The 20808-nt window shown below is 35.2% G+C and overlaps 1 long non-coding RNA gene across 2 annotated transcripts; it reads left to right on the forward strand.

Annotated features, from left to right (window-relative positions):
- The first annotated feature begins 2213 nt into the window (after positions 1–2213).
- Positions 2214–7309, forward strand: LOC128261811 (uncharacterized). Of its 2 annotated transcripts, none has more exons than XR_008268290.1 (3): positions 2214–2436; positions 2587–2757; positions 7060–7309. It is a non-coding gene; the product is annotated as an uncharacterized LOC128261811 (long non-coding RNA). The 2 variants fall into 2 exon arrangements; XR_008268289.1 differs by having other exon boundaries at positions 2590–2757.
- Positions 7310–20808: the final 13499 nt, after the last annotated feature.

The raw sequence follows: 20808 nt of genomic DNA on the forward strand, positions 1-20808 counted from the left end.
TCCTGCCATCTAAGAAGTGGTGCAACCTGCCAAAGTAAATAAATGCGACCCTAAAAAGTTTACGATTTATACGCGCCTTTTGTCGTCTCCCGACTGCCAACAACTTTTACCAACAGTATTTTAACGCTAATTAAATTTCCAAAACCAAATCATTGTCGGCGGCCGTAAGTCATGCATACCAAATGAATTGAGTTTGGCGGATACGAATCTCACGATTTTTCCTCGCCCCAAATGCGAATTGGTTTTGTTTTTATTAATAATTTCCAAGCTTCTACCAATTGTTTTTATTTAATTTATTTCGCTACGCGCTCGATTAGTCTCGCCTTCCTTTTTCGAGGGCCAGAGGCAAGTGAGAAGGCAGCCAAAAAGGTCCTGAAACAACAGGTGTCCCAGGAACCAAGTACTTGGGCGGGCAATCAAAATGCCATGGCATACAATAATCAGCTTGAGGACAAGCGGCAAATGTTCTAAGTGGGCAACTGGGCTTTTACTCAAGGGTTACACCGAGGGTTGCTCAGTAATAGGGTGGTTATAATTACTTCAAGTGTCTTATTTGCGTTTATCGACTTTCAGTTAAATATTTTCCTTTCGTTTTGTATATTTCACATATTATGAATTGAGTTACAGCATAAATTAATTACTTTCTAATACTTGTTTTTAATTTTGCCTAGTTCTGTTTAATGTGATAATTTATGCTGTTGTCCAACAAATAAATTGCAGAACACCTACTCTAGACTTTTTATACTTAAGCTCTGACCCTGTTATGATCAAACCAGGTCAGATTATTTCCAGATAGATTTACCGTGGAAGTGCTTTTTTCTATCTAAGTATCCCATCATATCCATCATACCCCGCGCTAAAACACACATTGAGGAAGGGAAGGCAAGTGTAACAATGAAGTGGAGTAGGCACTTAAGGCGAGCACTTGCAGAGAGCGAGAACATTGGCATAAGTACCGCTCAAGGCGGTTACAAGTACGGTGGAATACCCATACCACGCCCACCTTGTCCCCTTTGGCCATATCTTTCACACGCTGTTTATATTTGCATACATTTAACCTGCGGCCTGGCTCCGTGTATAAATGTTTTTCCTCGCTTTTGTTGTAAGTACGGATAGGCAGAGATTTGTTTTTACAACTTTGTTGTTTCTATTCGCCATACACTCGTAGATACAGATATACAATAAATATCTGTGCGCACATTATTTAAGCGCTTTTTATGTATGCAATTTCGATTTCTTGTTCAAATTTTATTTGAGCCATTTGCTTAAAATCGAAAAAAGAATGGTCAAATTATGTAACGTAATTTAAAAATGTCCCGAAAATCATTTTATTCGTTCTGTTTATGTTAACAATTGCATTAAGGCTTTGCTCAATTATCTCATTTATTATCTAAGCTAAATAAATTAAAACCAATTAAGCATGGAATATGCATTGAATGTAAAATATTTATTTACAAGATTACATCAGTGGTTAACAAATTTAGAACGGTCCAAGTTGAAACCACAGTCAAATTTAAACCTGTCTACGCAAGGATTACACTTAATATAAATATGTGGATTCTATCAATTAAATTTGTATGCGTAATTATTATTAATAAATAATGCTGTTATGTATTTTGTCTGTCCGTCTGTCCTTCTGTCCGTCCGTTTTGTAAGCAAACTAGTCTCTCAGTTTTAAAGCTATTTGCATAAAACTTTGCCAAAAGTTGTCTTTTTATTGCTGGTAGTACATTAGTCGGAACGACGGAAAAATCGGAAAAAATAATTGAAAAAAAATTATAAGTCTGCTGTTTTTTAATTTTTGTTTCAATTTTTTAAATATTTAACAATTACAGTTTAAATTTAATAAAAATCGGACGCCTATAACATAAAGCTCCCATAGAATAAAAAAAAAAATTTTTTTTAATATTCTATTTTTTAATTCCTTTTGACTTTATTTGACAATTCAGAATTATGCTTTTAATTTTATTAAAATCGGAAAACGATATCATATAGCTTACAATTTTAGCAATTGCTGCAAGAGTTTATAAACTTCGGCTTGCCGAAGTTTGTTTCCTTTCTTGTTTAATTAGTAATATTGATTTCAAAAGATTTACTGCTGTCATTAACTTAATGCTCTTCGTTGATTTTTTGGTGTTTTGGAACGGTTTGTGTAATCTCAATTCGGATTTTTTGATTCATATTCAAAATAAATTGAAAAACCAATAAATTTGTTTTTTTTTCTTTACTGAATGTAGTTAGCAGCTACCTTTTCATCTGTTGAACCCACACGGGCACACACAGGACACAGAAATGGATTGGGATCAGGACATTTATCACAGCCCGTCAGAGCATCAATAAGCAAGCCGCTTTCCCGCTTTCACATATCAGGCAGGTCGAATTGGGTCGCGAATCAGTCGCCTTGCCTCTTTGCATTCTATTTTTTTGGCTGCTGCGGTAAAGGAAAATATTTACACAATCAATTGAATTTTATTGTAAAATTTATTTTTATGAATTATTAATGACTTTTACTTGGCATCGGCTCGGTGCCGTGACGGCGGGAATATGCGTCTTATCTGAATCCATTTATCTGAATATCTGCCACAGCAGCAAACCGCATTTATTTCAAGAATTTGTGGCAATTTCCGCATTTTGGCCGACCAGAAATCGACAGCCAAAGGGTGACTTAAATATGTCGAATATGTGTGTAAATTTTTAGCAATTTGCGGTCTCTCCCAGTTTAGTCAATTTGTATAAGTTACCACACCTGTATAAATTGTAAGCTCTTAAAATTAAGTTCAATTCATTTACACGACAATTTTCTTGGTAGCAGCTGCTCGTAAAAATCAGTATTGCCTCAAGGGGCTAAGTTCTTTATAAATATACCACTTTGCGCGAATGACGACTTCAGTCTTAGTTTGAGTCTTTTGTGAAATTTATGCTTCCGGCAAGATTTGTGTTAAATAAAATAGAAATTTTCAGTAAATGTAAATTGATTTGTCGATGCAGTCAATAACTGTGATATAAACTTGTTACAAAATATTTTCTTTAATTACACTAATGAAAACATCTTTTTTAAGATCAATATTTCTTTTTTAAAATTTGTAAGATACGGAAATAAATCTAAAGAGCTGTAATGTAAGTTTGTTAACAAATAGTCTTCTTGTAATCTTGAAAAAGTTTTACTTTAGAAAATATTCTGTATTCAATATATTTTGACTCCTAATTACTACAAATTTTAGGTCGGTGAAATTTTAGAAAATCAGCATCTTTTAATTCTGAATGCCAAAAAATGTTTACAAATTAAACATTTAACATTTTTACAAATTAAACATTTTTTTACTTAAATTTTTTAATTGATTATATATTTTTTTTAAGGGAACCCATTTATTTTTAAAGTTCATAGGCGCTGATAAATTTATTTAAACAGATTGTTTTAAGAGCTTTAAAGACTTTTTTAATTTTTATAGCCTTTTAAGCTTTTTGCCAACAAGCTAGTGTTGAGTACTGAACGTAAGCAAGGCAAATAATAGAATTGTTAAAGATTAAACAACCAGAGATGTATATACCTTCTTCAACACCTTCCTTTTTTTAAATATACATTTATTGGGATTTAATACCTTTTAAATTATTTGTATATATTTTTAACTGTATTATTTAAAAAAACTTAGTAAATATATTTCCTATAATTTGTTCTATGATATAATATAAATTATTCTTTTAAGCTCTTAAGCTTTAAAAATATTCTCTTTGAGTCATAAGCTTAACCTTCCTAATCTTAAGAATTATTCGTAACTCAGACTTATTTGAGTGCCTTTTTGTGATTCAAGCTAGTCTTTAACATAGCTCAATAAGGTGTATGAGGGAAATGCTAAAATATAAACTCATCAAGAAAAATCTCTTTGAACTCAAATGTACCCCAATAGTCCTTGCTGAGCTATTTCTCTTTTACCCAAGGATTCTCTGCACCCGTACACGAGTCCCTATTAATCTCTTTGCGCGTCCTGCCGAACATAGGAACTCACCACTTGAGAGAGTTTCCTTGCGGAACTTTCTCTTAGCTCTCTTCAAAGCTCACTCAATGGGTCATCGGGAAGCTTTGAGTCCCTCGGATGTTAGCAGCTGAACTTCAAATTTTAGCACATTTTTTAGTTCACAACGTGTGGGGCACTTGAAATTTTATAAATTTATTGGGTTTATTTTTCTATCTATTTTATGACGATGTGTAGAAAGCTTGAAGTTTACTTTAACACTTTTGAAATTTCGTTGTGGCCTTGTTTTTGTTTTCTCTTCTTTTTTTGACTGAAGCCCAAACGAAATTGATTTTAGTTTTTATCTTTGTGTATTTTGCTTTATTTATTTACGACCGCAATTGATTCAATAGAAACCGGAAGGTACAAAACTATCTAGTATTCATGGCTGCGCCTTTGATTTCCTTATCTGGCCTGGCTTAGACATGTTAATTTCGACTTAATGCTGTTTAAGTAAAGCCTCAATATTTGCGCCTAATACGCATACATGTGTAATGAATGTAGGCGCTTAGTCACACACACACAGGGGCGCTCAAATATGAGTGACTTACATGTGTAAGTCGGTAACACGACGAAAACAGATGCTATCTTGCATACATTTAGGCGCACAGGACAGTGGGTGTTTTTGGCCAAAATAAGGACGGGGTTTGGGAACTGGAACCAAGGCGTCGGTCACGTGCTCGCAAAAGGGGGCGGGGTAGGGGCGGAACCCATCCAGGTCAGTGACGTAGCCTGTGGAGCGATAAGCAAACATTGTCCATCAAAAACACACCAATGCCACCTAAATGCACCCACAACCACCCACAGAACGCATTGTATTGAGCATGACATATTTGTCGATTTGCAAATTTATATCGGGCTGCTAGCTGACCATTCCCGTTTCCTTTCCCCACCAGCCAGGACATTGGCTTAGAGGCGGCGCTCGGGCCAAATATGACCAGGACAACCAACAAGGCCTCCGAAATTAAATTAAGCAATTTATAAATAAAATATCTAGCTGACTGGCTGTATAATTTATATGAAGCCCTGACTCAAGCTAGGACTACTTAAACATTTGGAACGCATATTAAAAATTTAAATTGGTTCGTAAATGTGTATTGTTGCCTTAAGCGTTTTTATGATACTTAATAGTTCTTCAGTTTAAATTGTGTTAACTAAATGGTATGCTAAATGGTGAGACATTCCATATTGACCTATGTACATATATAAAATAGTTAACATTATAACATTTATAAGGTCTTAGAATTATCATTAATAAAAAATCAAATTTCATATGGGATAAAATCTTTTAAATCGAAAAATATATATGAAAATATATAAAAGATTCATAGCTGACAGCAAAATGTTTGAAGTCTTACAATTTTAGCAAAGAAAGAAAGGGTTTATTGCAACAAATATGTTACATACATCGTATATACATCGGTTTTGCGAACAAGTTAATTCAATTTCTTATCAATAATTCAAATTATTTAATAAAGAATTAAAATTGCCAATTAGAATATACATTTATCTAAAATCGGTGACTTTGCATTAAGAGACAAATAAATTTGTTCTCCACTTTAAATTCGTATAGTTTTTCGATGGCATCAGTTTAATAGCCGCCAACAATAGAATTTTGCAGAGGCAACCGACACACTCGTGTACAAAAACCAACACTCTTGTGGAGGCCATGCCTCCTACAAGCACTTTTCATAAAATTATTAAATTTTAATGTTGCATACTTTGGGGCTGATTTGTGCACGCTAACACACAGATACCCACAAAACAAACACTTGCTTGGGCACGTTCGTATAAGTGGGTGTGGCAGCACACACCATTACACACTGGCCACTTCATTAAAAATCCTGTCAATACTTATTAAACTCAAAAATCAAATCAATTTTGCGCTATAATTACAAAAATGACTGCCGTCGGTAGTAAAGTGCTCGCCAACACAAAGATATTGCATATGTAACATATATATATATATATATATATATATATATATATATATATGCAGCGGTATGTGCATCGAAACCAACACATAAACAAACAAATGTCAATTAAAAAGTAAAAATTGCTAGAAAATGGCGCTCGACCTGACTAAAACAAAAGAACCAAAACCAACCAGGACAGACTTGTGGGAAGGGGGGGAAAGGAGGAAAGGGGGTTTCAGGGATCCAGTGAGGCTGTCAGTACGACTGGCTTTGAGTCCTGCATTCGACAAGCAGAAGCTTTTGGCATTTGTCGTGCATTTTGTGTGCGCACAAAACTTTTTCGGCAAATGCCAAGCGAACATTTTTCAACGCCACCTCCATCGCTGTACACTTTTCCGAGGCCTTTTCCCCCCACTACTATTCGTTCTTTCCCGATTTTAGCCGTTGTTGCTCTTTTCGCCACTGCACAATTGGTACATGTTGTTGCTCTGCTTTTGGGCCAGGTTTTTGGTTAAGTTCGCGGAGGTGGAGACGGCCAGATTGGGACTTAGTTAGTTACAGTGAAAAGCGACTAAGTGGCAGCGGAAGAGTTAAATTAGTGACAAAATTGGTGAGTGGATGACGCTGGAAACGGGGCCATGGGCCTGACAGCTACCGGGAAAACCGGGCAGGTGGTCGGTCTATCCAGATCAAAGACCACTCCGACTGCCCCTCCTCGGATGGTGATGCTGATGGTCCTGTGCTGATTAAAACAAGGACAAAAGCCGATGGCCGAGAGCAAAGCAAATCAAAAATGGTTCGCGAAGCTCTGACTAAATCAATTTACAATCGAATACTTTTAACTTTGAATGTCAGATTAAGCGGAACATTTAGCTAGACTGAGGATTAATTAACTTATTAGGTTCATTAACATGTTTCTGAAAACATATGTGTATAGACATGTATAGCTGTTTAGATGAAAAGTAACTAGTGCCACATTTTCATATTTTGATCCATTTAGATATGTTTTATTAATATGTGGTTCCATGCTAATAACTTTTGTTTTGTAAAACCGGAAAACAAGTTTTCATAGATATATTTCGTCCTTTGCGTTTTTTTTGTGTATTTTCGATTCAAGTTCGTTTCGTTTTCAGCTGCACAAAACAAGCCTCACTGTTCGCGGATTGCACAAGTGCAATGGCAGAGTGGAAGGCCAGCACGGAGTGCTTGACACGATGGCCAAGTTGCCATTTTCCACTTGAGTCCTTGAAGGAGTGCAAGAAAAACGAAGGGGACAAGGACTCGGCCTAGACAGCCAGAAAATGTCTGACTTCGCGTGCTGCTCGCTATAAAAATATACTTAAAATACGTACATAGATATAATAAACATATATAATATATATATATATACATACTAGACAAATAAGTACAAAAACTGGAGAATGAAAGGCCGGGGAGAAAAGAACTCGCGACTGAAATCAACAAGCAACAATTACAGAGACAGATGAGGCAGGGTAAAACAACAACAACAACAACAACAAGAGCAGCGTGATTGAGCTTCACTTGCCACTCACCCCGCTCCTACCACCCACTTCTTATCCTTCGGCTGACAAAGATCGAAGACGTTGACAATGGGCGAGGGCTTCAGCAGCGATAAGTGCATTGCTCGATAATCGAAAATGAAGCAATAAAAACAAAAGCTCAAACAGGAAGGCAAAGTCAAGCGCTGAGCATGACAGAGGGGCGTGGCAGGGGCGGAGTGTGTGGCTGGGGGCTACACTGTGTGTGCCAAATGGGCAACAACAATTATTATCCTTGCAGTGATTGGTAGGCGGAAAAAATTCAGTCGTCCCCCCATCCGTTTGATTTAACAGTGTTGTGAAAAATGGACGGCTTTCTTCTCTGCCTCTCATGCATAAATAATATCGATGTGAACAATGCGTCTGGTTATCTGCCATTTTTGTGGGCCTTTCGTGTCAGAAGCAGGAGGAGAATTTTTTGATAATGCGGTAATGTCTTAGCAGGTGGTAATTTAGAAAACTCAAACGCAAGGTGGAATTGAATCTTTCCTTTTCCGGTAAAGAAAAAACTTTTTTTAGGTTAAATAAAATATTTTCTAATTTGCAATTTATTTATTTTAATATAGCTTTTTTCAACATTAATGTATTTATATTTTTGAACGGGTTAATGCTTTTTTCAACTTTTGCAGACGGCTATTAGAAATTGCAACGCAGTAAAGGAGACGTATATATATTCTTGATAAGCATCACTATCGATCTAGCCATGTCCGTCTGTCCGTCCCTCTGATCGTCTGTCCGTCCATTTTTACACAAACAAGTATCTCAGCTTTAAAGTTATATGCATGAAACTTTCCTAAAAGTTGTATTTCTATTGCAGGTAGTACATAAGTCTGAACTAGCTGGATCGGACGACTATAGCATATAGCTCCCATAGGAACTATCGGAAAAATAAATGAAAAAATTTTAAGTTTGCTGTTTTTTAGTTTTTTTAGTTCTTCGACATATAATATAATGGTTTAATATTTAAGAATTACGGTTTAAATTTTATCAAAATCGGACGACTAAAACATAAAGCTTCTATGAAATCAATAAAAATATTATTAAAATTTTATTTTTTTAATTTTATTTTTTTATTTTGTAATTTTTTTTTTAAATACTATTTGACTCATTTTTAATTTGACAGTTCAGAATTACGCTTTTAATTTTATTAAAATCAGAAAACGATATTAATAGCTGGCATAGGCGCTAACGAATAATTGAGCAGCAAATCATCAAAGCATCAATTTATTATAAACATTGAGCCAATAAAATGAAACTAGCAAAAAAAAACTTGGAATATGCTAACAGCTTAAAAAATTGTTCAATATTAAGTTTGAAAACATTTTTATAAACCAAGCGTATTAAAAATCTGGAACATATTGAAAACACGAGTTAATACAGAAAACAGTTAAAACATTAGCTCATAGTACTGCAAATCGTTTCTCCCATTTGCCCACATAGTTTCGCTTTTAAGGCTGCTCAAAGCTTTTGTTTGGTTACATTTTAGTGAAAAAATACTTGGAAGCAACATAAAATGAGACATTGGTCAGCTCAAATAGCTCAAAGGATTTTTTTGGTGGCATTTCTGTAAAACAAAATTTAATACAAAAGCACAGACAGAACAACTACCTAGTTTAATTAGTTATTTTTTAGTATTTTCATTAAATTCACAAGCCAGAATGCTTTCAGGTACGGTCCTTAAACCAGCCACAGTGAAATTTTTTTTGAGACTACTTTCTTTTCTTGGCACTTTATAAATTATGATTTAGGCCCGATAGCTAGCGAAAGCTCAAGTGTTGCCAACAGGTTGCCAGCAACAACATTCAGTTTATATCCTTATCGTTGTTGTAGACGCCTCATTTGGTTTGTAAACGGGTGTAACGGGCGCACAATAAAAGAACAACAAAAAAATAATGTGAGAGGGAAAAGAAAGGCAGAGTTGTCGTATCTTGCGAAAATATCAATTACAATTAAATAGATTAAACCTTATCATGCAACAACTGTCGCACAAGTGTCCCGAACAAGGACGAGAATGTCGCCAAGGACAGAGTGGAGTGGTGGGAAAGGAAACAAGCGGCACAACAGGCAAACAAACTCACTTCAGGAGGGGGGTTCTGAGCAGAAAAGGGGGTGGAAAGGACATGCCAAGCTGAAACAAGCACAACCCAATATAAACATACATACACAGCGCAACAGTGAAAACGCTTCACAAGATTAATGAACGTACCAAAGTTTAGAGACAATGACGACGCCGGCGACAACAGACAAAAACAACGACAACAAGTCCAACGAAAACCGGCAACACCATGACATGCCCAGAACAACAACAATAGCAACAACAATAACAGACGGAAAAGCGTCGAAAAAATGAAAGAAGTAAAATATATGGCATACACTAAGGCGCGCCAAGTAGGTAAGTCGGGCAAATTTATTTTGGCGTAAATTTCATTTCACTAATCGAATCGATTCTTATGCGTTTCATTTCATTTTCAGCTTACTGACTTTTCGCCTATCTTCTTGGCTTGATTTTTACCCTCCCCCTCCTGGCATTCATCATTGGCCTGATAAAGTGTATTGGGCTAGGTCAGCCGATGGAAATGTGGATCCTTGGGGCGCCCACTTTATTGTTCGTCCTGCAGACAGTGAAGGATGCTGGAATTTGCCCCTTGGCAGATTCAAATGGGCTACATTGGCTGGGTGACATTGGGCGACTCTTTCAAATGCTAATTAATTCGGTATTGGACTCATTATTAAGTTAGTTTAGAATACATTTTGCAAACCACTTTGCCTTTATTTTAATTTTCTGTCTAAATAATTGTATATACCAATATATACTTAGTTTAAAACTTAAAAACTAATATTTAAAATTCAATTGCCTTTTAAAATACACAAAACAAAAAATTCTCATTATTTTAAACAAAATTTATTGTGCACAAATAAAATTTAAGATATCAAATTTGAATTTTTAGGTGCAAAAACCGGTTTAGTAAAGCAAACGCGGTTCACTATTCAACATGTTTTACCCATTTTTTGCACCTACACCTTTTTCTAGATTTCTCTGTCTGGTAATGGGTAATGATTTTATTTTTCAGAAATGTTTTCTAAAAGTGTGGGCAAAATTTTTAAAAAATGCTAAAACTTTTCTTTGAAGGATAGATTTTATGTTTGTTTTTGTTTTTTATTTGTTTAATTTTATTAACCCATTTGTAACAAAAACTGAAGAAGTAATTCGGCTTTTTAAAACCATTACTTTTTGTTTTGTTATTTTTAAAGTAGTTTTAAACTGTGTGAGGAGAAAATAAAGCATAAGTCTTAAACTCCACCTGCTTTAAAAGAGAAACTTTTCGAGTGCCATACACTTCGTGACGTTTATGCTTTTTTTTAAGCGACCCACTTAATGGCTTGAGTGAAACTCATCAACATTGTTCTGGCTTGTAGTTTTTCTTTCCTATGCTCCCCACTCATCACATAATTTAAATGTCAGCAAAGTGTCTCCAGGAATTTGTTTGAAATAGCATAAATATTCCCTTGCTAAACATTTCCCTGTACCCCCTGCCACATTTTCCTTTCGCCGCCATTGTTTTTGTTCGTGAAGCTTCCGCTTGAGTTTCCGCTACAAAACGCACATACCCTCGGCCGTATTTTCCATTATCCAGACAGCCCCATAAGCATCGCTTTTGCTTTCTTTTCTGACTGGCTGAGACTATCTTTTTCTTGCCTTTTCTTGTTTAGTCGTTTTGGCTTATTAAACATTTATTGTGTTTGCTGAGCTTCCGCTACAATTTGTTTTTTGGCTTAGCCGTGTAAATGTTTGTATTGTTTCGGCGATTGTCCGCCTTCTTTTTTTAAATCCGTTACCGTTTCTGAGCTAACATCTTTAACCCCCAATACCTGAATTCGCATGAATCCCAGGTGAGCAGGCTTGGCACCATTGAATGCGACCTTTCCATCATTTCCATTTAAGTAGTGCCTTCTACTTGCAGATCATCACATTGGAACCGCTGTGTTTAGGCCCAAAAGGAAAGCTTTAAGGAGAAAATAAATGAAGAGTGAATTCACAATCCTTAAGCTGCTCTCTTTATTGAATTTTAGGCATTGTTAGGGTTACAGAAAAGTAAAAACAAATATATTACAAACAAATTTTATAATTTTATCACAAATGCTGCAAGTAGGACAAACAAAATTTAAAGAAATATTCAGTATGAAAAGTATTTTTCAAACGTTAAGTGAACTACAAATATTTCTGCAGAAATCTAGTTGTATTAGGGCAGCTAAGGAGAGTAAGCTTCGAAAGCGCCCACAAAGTAAAATGGAATGTTACTATTAACGTATTAAATACATTAATAAAAATCCTGCAAGTATGCCATCAAAAAATCAAAGGAAAAATTTAATATTGAATTTCCATTTCCAAGCATTAAGTAAACTAAAAAGATTTTTGAAGATGAACTCAAACTCAGAATCAAAATAGCAATAACAATTCTAGTCCTAATGTCAGAATTTAAAACAAATTGTTGGCCTAAATACCCATTTGCACACATGTGAAATAAGCTAAATGAACGCACAGCAAAAGAAAAACAGAAACAAAAAAACAAAAAAATAAACTTTTTGTATAAGCTGCTCCTAATAGTCAACTCAATACAGACATACAAAAATAATAGCGCAATTTGTGTGAGCAACAGGAAAATATATGGCCATGCATTTTTTATGATTTTTTCCGGAAAAATGACGAAAAAAACGAGACACCGTCAAAACAGCAAAGCGGCAAATGGGAAACGCGGCAGCAAAGCGAAAACAATTTAAGTGTCCTTCGGTTGCCACGCTAAACGCCTTCAATTTAACGCCAGACACTCGCCACAGGGGCAGGCAAGGGGTAGGGGTATACCAAGGGGGACAGGGGGAGGAGGTCCTGTGAGTCCTGAGAGAGTGTGCAAACTGATGCCGCAGTGCGTGTTGACCGCCATCGCCGCTTTTGCCGCCACTTTAAAAATCTGAACGCATGTGAATGGCATTCGAAAGTATGCTACAGCGAAAATCACTTAAGCGTTGAAAAATTGTACTGCAAAAAAAATAGAACCCTCCAAGCTGAAGTGAAACTTTTCCGAAAATGTTGATGAGGTGTGGGAAGCAAAAACAGCAACGGCAATGTCTAGCGAGAAGGTAACCAAACTTTCAGTCAAGAAAAACATAAAACTTTCGCCCCACTGCCGAGTCAAGCTTTCACTCTTTACCACCCACCCCCATTCCACCTAAAACTGGGAACTCTTACTCATTTATAGTATGGAGATGTTGAGTAGCACCCTCAAGTATGCGTTCGGTTGGTGGGAGCTCCTTATGCATATGTATGAACACTGGAAAAATAAATATTTAAGTTTTTCTATAAAAATAGGCAATCTAAAAAAATCTTTAAGTTAGATGTTTATTTAAGCAGGCCAAATTGTAAGAAATGTTTTAGATTTTACACTGGATTTACTGGTAATTTTAGGCAGAAAAAGACGTAAAGCTCTAAGAACTTTTTTAATATATCATGTAAGCCACTTACTTTGCTAGACATTCTAGTTTATAAACTGATAATTTATTTAAAAAAATAAATTTAAGCATAAGTATTTTTAGAATAACAATAACATTATATTTTAAGCCACAAAAAGAAAAACAATTTAGACTAAATAAACTGATGACTGATTTAAAATAGAAAATATAGGATCAATAATATGATCTGATGATTCGTAGTACTTTCTAAAATCTAAGTATTTTCTTTATTATAGAACAATAGGTTTAAATTCCAGTACAGAACATATATCAACAATTTTAAAAAATTTTAAATTAAAACCTTTTTTACAGTGTATGCGTAGGACGGCTGCAAGTGCACTCTGCAATTATGATAACATGTGCGCCCTTGCCGCGTCTGTCCCCTGGCTCGGTGCTTTGGGCCACTGCCTGCTGCCAACAAAACAAGTTAATAGTTTTTACGCAAAATTTTCTCAACAGGCAGCTGCCTTGTTTCAGGTTTTTGCGGCATGTTGAGCTCTGCTCGGAGCAGCTTCCCCTGGTGAAAGTGCATTTGCTGTTCTGGTTTGCCGTTGATTCCTTTTAATTCCCTTTTGGTTTTTTTTTTGTTGCAATAAAATGGGTATGGGTCGTCAAATCGTTTCCATTGTCTTATTTTTTAGCTAGGCCTTTTGCTTCTTGGGTACTGATTTTAAAATTTTATTAAATTCTTAAATCAAAATCCTATTAAAGCCTAATATAGAGTGCAATTTTAACAACTGAAATAATTTTGCAATATATATAAATTTTTTTATTATTTTATCGACTTTTGCACGAGAACCAAGCGAAACAATTATGATAAGGAAGTTTAAATTGATGGCAACTTAAAGTGGAAAAAATTAGCCAAGGCTTTTGCAGACTCACGAACCATTGACCCCAATCATTCCCTACACTGGTTCACTTCACCGCCTTGCGACCCCGGAAAAAATGTCGTTCCCTCTTTGGAACATACCAAAAAGTTGTTACAAAAAAAAAAGAGCCAAACAAAATGAGAGGGAACTTCTGTGGAAACATTTCCCATTCAACTTCATTCGTTTGAAACCGAACAATTCCAAGGCCTTTTACAGCCACTTGTTGTGGCTCTGGGTGGGTGAAATGGTGGTTTGACGTTGAAATTGGGAGTCTGAGAGGCTCTAGCCAAAAACACATGTAGACCACGCCTCCTTTTTTTCAGTAAAAAGTATGTCAAGCCAAATAAACTCTGCAGATAAGAAAAGTCAAAAAAGAAATTGTACAAAAGTAAATTACAATTTAACGAAAAAAATATGTTTTACACAAAAAAATGCACAAAAAAAATAAAAAATTACGACAAGGATTACCATAAAAGGCCTACCCAACCGCCGTTGTACAAATGATTGTGCAAAAACTCAACCAGAAATAACAACAGCAACAACAACAATCAAAAACTGTTGAAAAGTTTTTAAGTGCAGAATTTATAGCTACCGATTTGTTGTCTGGCCCTGGTCCTCCGGCTTTTTTGGTCCACCCCCGATCCACTTGCACTTAGTGCTTGAGCAAAATCAATATGGCCTGGAAAAGCGCATAATGAGTGTGCCACCGTGTATGTGAGTGCATTTTAGAAAATATGAAAAGTCGAGGAAAGTTTATGGCAAATGAGTAATGAGTGGCTGAGCCGGGTTGACTATGCCAGTTGAAATCTCCATTGGCTTCTCCTCCCCCAAAAATGTTTGCAGTGGAAAACTCTATTGCCTTCTCCTCCCCCATTTGCATTGAGCCCAAATTTGAAAACGTAACGTTGAAGTTAGCATAAATGGAAATATGGTTTATTAGGAATCAGGAAGGCAACATATTGTGAAACTTATTTATATATAAGTTTGGTTAGGCGAAATAATATTGTTATGTATTTTCGAATTGATTCTAGGTTGGGAACCAACAAACAAATATCCTTTTTGCCATGAAATAGTCGTACAGCGCATATGGAAAATCAGAATTTTTTGATTTAGGAAATTTTTACATTTAAAAACTTGTTTACAAAGTACTTTGTTTAAAATATACTATTTTTTTTACTGATATTTAAATAATTTGTTAATTGGAAAACAGCGAAAGTTATTCCATTCACCAAAACAACTAAAAGTAACGTTCTAAATTTACATTAAATGTTCTCCATAACTTACAGCACTTTAAAATCTGCTATAGGATCTTTATATTTCTTAACTTAATATTTTCTATATACAAAAACAAAAATTTTAAATTCAAGCTCAACACATGGGGATTTACCAACAACGTTCATCCACTTTACTATTCGTGATACAAAATAAGTTTTTGTTGATAGCTACTTCCAGGCACTTTAACATGTTGCAAGCTGCAATTGCTGATTCTCCTTTTTTTAATTAGTTTCTGTTTGTACTCTAAAGTTTGATAAGCACTTGAAAAACTTGTTCCGCTTGACATTTAAATGCGTATACGTATGTTTGAATTCGTATGTGTGAGTGCATGGGCAAGTACGAATGTGTGCCTTGGTCGTGCGAATTAATTAATTAAATATGAAATGGGTGTGGATTTATTGGCAGGCCTGGGCTTCGAGTTCACTATTTACTCCGATCAACTTAATTCAATTTGGGTTCAGTCAAGAGCCAAACCGGTAAAAATCCACGACTTTACCATCATCAACGCAAACTTAACTTAATTTATTTAAATATGATTGACGATGTCACATCCCCCACACATATTCAGCGCAAAGTCCAATGCAAACAAACTATAAAAAATATAAAATAGGTATTGTGGGGAGGATGGGTTGATTTGTGACAAGTGTTAAGATGAAAGATGAAATTTATAATTTACATTGTGAATTTGATGCATGTAATTCTTTGATGATAAATAAAAAAATATAAAGCTATCAAAGTTATTTCAAAATATTTTCGTTTTTTATTTAAATATTTTTATTTTTGAATTGATTTTGGTATAGTAATACGTAGAAGAAAATGCCCAAAAAAAAATGCCCATTTATAAAAAAAAAAATCCGATTTAAATATGTTCAGTAATAGCTGAAACTTTTTAAGCCCTCCCCGGTACTGACGCAATCAGAACCAAAGTTGACACAGTTTCTCCCTTTATCTGCCACTCAGGCAGACGGGCATAAATTATTATTATATTATGCAGAATGAAAAGGAAAAAAATACGAAATCAAAACTTGACTTTGAGGCATCGCCCGAGGTTGAATTTTTATGCGACTAAGTCCGCTGTCTGGCAATTTGAACGGCCCCCGTTGAGAAATCGAGGAGTTTTGGGCTGGGATAAAATACTCGTAAACCTGGTTTGAATGATGCAATAGCGACGGGAGGTCGAGAGTTAAAAATGGCTGATTACATTTGAATCCCCCTCATAACTGTCAGAAAGTTACTTTGCTGCAGACTGGTCTGCTCGTGGCCTGCCAGCGGCAACGTGGCGTATGTGTGTTGTGGATGGAGAGGGTGCGGAATGTCCGGGAACGAGAGTTGGCTGTCATTATGTCATAAACACATGAGAATGCGAGATGTTTATACTTAAAAAGCGCTCATAATAAGGCTGCCTGTCAGTTTCCTGGCTAGAGGCCACCGGTTGTAGACTCTGCGATCCGATACAATGCAATGGAGCTGAGCTGAGCCGAGCTTCAACCTGTCCTGCAGTTGGAAGCTTTTGTTCTACGCCACAAGAGTTCGCCCCCCATTACGCCCCCAATTCGATTTTCATCTCTGCTTATTTTAAAATGAATCGCCGTAGATTATTTCAGTGTATTCCCCTTTGCAGTTTCGGTTAAGTGAAACTCAAAGAATTCCACTTGGCATGTGGAAAATACCTATTCTGAGTGCTTTTGTTCGGTAATTTAAAATTATCTGAAAAAAAATCATAATAGGCTTAAATCATAAAGGCTTAAAGTTCATTCCACTCTTTTAAAACAATTATTATTTGGCTGGAAATTTAACACCCTTCATTTGTTCCTAGTTGCTAGAAAAAATTATTAAAATTTAAAATACACTACTTTTAAATAGTAATTTAAAACATTAATAAATTGCCGTTTTCAGTTTCGGTTAAGTGAAATTGAAAGAATTCCTTTTTTTTTTGCTTATTTAAAACTATTGTAGGCTCGAAAAAGTCCACCACAAATTTATAGCATTTGCGTAAAGAGTATTTGTTGGCCTGGAATTTATCAGGTTCAATTTGTTTTCTGATGCATAATATCTTGGAACTTATTTATATATTACTTTATTTATATTAACTTTAAGATTTCAACGACTTTTAATTTAAAAAAGAGCGTAAAATCATTTGATGAATACATAAACATACATGCATGGCAATTGATATTTTTATACCCTTGCAGAGGGTATTTTAATTTCAGTCTATATCTATAACTATATCATATAGCTCCCATGGAAACAATAAAATATATTATTATTATATTTTTTTTTAAATGTAACTTTTTTATTTTCTAATTTTCTTAAAATTTTTTTTGACTTAATTATTAAAATCGGCAAACGATACCATATAGCTGCCATAGGTACTATCGAATAATAAAGCTGCAAATCATCATATCTACAATGATTTTAAACATATTCGCAGATAAATCATAATTTTTAAGTTTTCAAGAATATTTAGTTTTTGCAATAGCTGAAAGGGTATATGAACTTCGGCTTGCCGAAGTTTGCTTCCTTTCTTGTTTAATATAATTTAAATCTAAATTGTAATCTTTAACAAGAATGAAAAATTGATATCCCACATTAAATACAAAACAGAAGAAGACGTATAAAAATTTGTATATAAATGTTTTGGAATATTATTCAAATTTTTTTTCTAGATTACGTTTTTTAGTTTCTTATTTTCGTCACCAGAATGGACCTCCTATATATTTAAAAATCCATAAATGTTATGGTTGCATTCTAGTCTATGTGGCGGCACCCTGGCTGAGTGCCCAGACTGGTGCGGTTGCCAATATTTCGCAAAACGTTGTAATTAAAATTGTTATCTTTTGAAATTGAAGCGCACATACATATAGAGTAAGGGTGTAACGGAAATCCAGGCAGGACGTCAGCGATTTGTGCTATGCCACACGACTGGCATATAATTTTACACCTGTCTCGATGACTAGGATGCCTGATGCCCGGCTGCCGGTCTCATAACTGCCACCTAAGCCGTTCGACCTGGCGCCATTTCCCTCTGAATCCTCTTCTAAGCCGCCTCTGGTACCTCCTCTTGGATTAAACGATGCTGCTGCAGTCTATATATAACGATGGATGGGTCAAATGCCGGAACACAATGAAATATTTTTGGAATTTTTCAAACTTGTGTGTTTTTCGGGGATATGATATTCTACGAAGTCTGGCAGAGCTGCAGCTAACAGTGTGGTTGTTTTGGAAGTGAAACTGTATAATAGAGGGTAGTTAAATAGAGTGCTCTTTACTTGGTCGACAAGGTGAAAAATTAACCGTAATTTTATTGACCAAATCAGCAGTCGTTGCGAGCAAAAGAAGAAGATAAAAGAAAAAAAAAAATAGATTTCCCATTAAATTCAAATCAAATCAGAACACATAAGAAAACTGTTCAGAATTTTCAAACATAAGAATTGATTATTTTCTTATTTAAATATAAACACTAAGCCAGCTAATTTGGTTGTCAATTCAATAAGCCAATAAAATAAGCAGCAAAGCGATTGCATGCATCACAATTCACTTTAGAATTCATGAACTATTAACAAAATATTTTTATGCAAATTGATGTAGATATAAATATTTATTTGATTGAGGGAGGTTTATATTTGAATTTACATCTTCAAATTGTAATTTCAGTTTCATCATAAATATAATCTAAAAATCTGGTTTTATTATTTAATGGCATTCCTGTTGAGTCTTACATTATCACAAGCGACGTCAATCTGAGCTGGTAACCTATCCCGGCAATCCTTACATGCCACGACATGACAGCAAAAGGAGCGGGAGAGGGGCTTGTCTATAACTTGCTCATTTATTAAGTGGTAATATACTGGCTCCTGTTCACGCAAAACAAGACAAGCCCCAAAATATGCAAAGAATTGTGCACGATGTGGGAGTTGACAAACTTGGCCATTCGAGCATGGTGGCCACAACAATTTCACAAGAAATTCGTGTAAGTCTGTTGACGTCCTGCCCAACATTTTACTCACCAGATACTTGGGCATACTACTTCAGGGCCATCGTCATCCCCAAGTCTTTGTTGTTGGGCTTAGCCATATCCATGGTCGTTTAAGTTTGGGTTTGGCATATGTAAAACTTTTAGCAAACATGACAACACACAACCGAATAATATCGCATGCCATAAATTACACTTAAGTATTTAACAGCTTTATAGAAAACAACCAGTGGTTACGCCCCCCAAAAACGGAGATCGAGCCAAGCAATAAAATACCGACGATGGCGTTTGGACAGAGTGGGCGGCAACACGAGTTGCCAAGAGTGTGGTCGTATTTGCATGGCTCTTTGTCGCAGTCGTATACTAAAATTTTATCTAGTATCTAAATACATTTTTCATCAAAATTCCAGTCCAGTCTGGCTGTGGGCGGAGGTTCAGGTTCCCAATGTCGTCTGGGTGTGTTTAGTCTAGCCAAAATCGTGATGACAGCGGACCAAGTGGTGAAGCAACAGGATGAGCTTCTCGAATTACTTTAAAGGTTTTATGAAAGCGATTTTGGTTTTATTGTTTCCAAAATTTTATGCTAAGCCAGCAAATGTCAAGTCCTTCTCTAGCTTTCTTAAAATGGTATTAAAACGCAAATTTTTTTTGAAAGTTGGAAATTGAACATTTACCGAATTGTTTACTTAAACTATTTGTCAAGAAAACCAAATACTTTTATAAAAATGTGAGCAAATATTTATTTCCTTTATAAAGTGAAAGTGTTTCTATAATGCTCGGAGCGTGAGGTGCCACGATCACGAAATAGATTTGAAGAAGTTCGTGCAGTTCCAGCAAGGTCTACACGAGCACAAGATCGTGCTTTTGAAGATTTGTTCTGTGCTGCATTTGATTACGACCCTCTTATCGACTATAATATACATGGATATATTGGAATGATGGATGTTATATGTCCACATTGTGGAGCGACTATATTTAGAAAAATCGTGTTTTTCACATGGGCAGTTACATGTTGCATGTTCCAGAGTCGGTTTACACACATTGCATTGCACATTGTTTATTCATTCATGCTCCGGAAAGCAAAACTTTGTTGTTGTTTATACAAGTGTTTTGGATTAGAATGTGCTTATGGAAATTGGAGAATAAATAGTTCATATGTTTTGTTAACTATAAATTTTGAATTTTTTATTGAATCGCTATGACAATTTTCTTATGATTAGTATTTTGTATGATTTTGAATGAATGCGTTATATAAATTTTATGGAGCGAACGGATAATATTATACTAATGCATCATCATAAACGGCATATCCTTTCTCAATTATATCTTGGTTGATTCTCATTCTAAATTCATAATACTATTTAATTGTATACTTACGAACTGCGAAGCGAAGCGTGCGGGGTTAGCTAGATTACAGAAATCTCTATGCACTTGAAATAATTTATTAAGGTGTTTAAAAATACAATTTAAAGTGTGTTTATAATATAATACGGAATTCCGATAGATTCTTTACGAAAGTAGGCGTTCATATTTTTCATTTAATGTTATATGACACCTTTATAAAATTGTTTAAAACACTAATGGTTTCTAAACCACTCCCATATTACGTTTTTAGGTTGTCTTGTAAGTTTATGCTTATCAGACAAATTAAATTGAAATATTCAGAAAAGTTCCACCAAAAACCAAGTCAGCGTACAACAA

Source organism: Drosophila gunungcola, unplaced genomic scaffold (genome assembly GCF_025200985.1).
Source record: "Drosophila gunungcola strain Sukarami unplaced genomic scaffold, Dgunungcola_SK_2 000001F, whole genome shotgun sequence".
Classification (NCBI taxonomy): domain Eukaryota; kingdom Metazoa; phylum Arthropoda; class Insecta; order Diptera; family Drosophilidae; genus Drosophila; species Drosophila gunungcola.